The 886-nt window shown below is 38.9% G+C and overlaps 1 non-coding gene across 1 annotated transcript; it reads right to left on the bottom strand.

The window, feature by feature from the left end:
• Positions 1-401: 401 nt before the first annotated feature.
• Positions 402-475, bottom strand: trnan-guu. The gene has a single exon. It is a non-coding gene; the product is annotated as a tRNA-Asn (tRNA).
• Positions 476-886: the final 411 nt, after the last annotated feature.

The raw sequence follows: 886 nt of genomic DNA, 5'->3' as shown, positions 1-886 counted from the left end.
GTTTTTTAAATACGTCTTTTAGATTTTTTGAAATCGTGGGGTGGGATCCCACTTTCCCACAATGCAGCATGTTAATCCTGTTTCCTGAAACAGCTGCGCATATTGCACAAGACAAAATCCTGCTGAATTATAATGTTGTGTCTCCACTATGTAAAAGTAAAAGACATCCTCCTGCTTCAAGATTCTCTAAAACCATTTTCCTTGATTTAAATATTTAAATTTACTTTACTGAAAATACTTCGGTTCACTTGTCAAGTCTCCTCTTCCCTCCTCCAGTTGCTGTACCTTCCTCCATCTCACAAACTACGGAGGACTGAGGATGACATGTTTCACTAATGTAATGTTACTGTCTGGAAGGAATTTTATTTTTCATATAAATCCACAAATATCCCAAAAAGAGATGTCCCTGGGTGGGCTCGAACCACCATCCTTTCCATTAACAACCGAATGCGCTGACCGATTGTGCCACAGAGACTTTGTTCCAGGTTGTAACCACTGAAGAAGTAGAATCTGACAAAATTCACAGTGGCATATATAGACTAAAGATCTAGTTTCAATAATGGACATATATATATATATATATATTGCCATACTGCTTTTTCAGATGGCCATAGGTTCAGTCCCTTCTCCTTTACCTCCTAGATGACAGACACTTATTATTACTAGAATGCGGTGGAAAAGTACAACTCAAAAAAGGATAAGATAAAAAGTCAGTCTGTTCTTGAAGAAGGGTTTACGCAGGGAGTCAGTGAGTAGATGAGGCAACAGTGGAAGGAAAGGACTAAAATAGTATCCTCAAAACAAACATCTTTCCTTGCCCCTCCATACGAGGCAGACACCTGGGCCTGATTCTCTGAGCTTTCTTTGTGATAAAAGGAAGCTTTTG

This window comes from Mugil cephalus, chromosome 16, assembly GCF_022458985.1.
Source record: "Mugil cephalus isolate CIBA_MC_2020 chromosome 16, CIBA_Mcephalus_1.1, whole genome shotgun sequence".
Taxonomy (NCBI): Eukaryota; Metazoa; Chordata; class Actinopteri; order Mugiliformes; family Mugilidae; genus Mugil; species Mugil cephalus.
The sequence above is the reverse complement of the archived record's forward strand: the minus strand, read 5'-3'. Positions and strand labels throughout refer to the sequence as shown.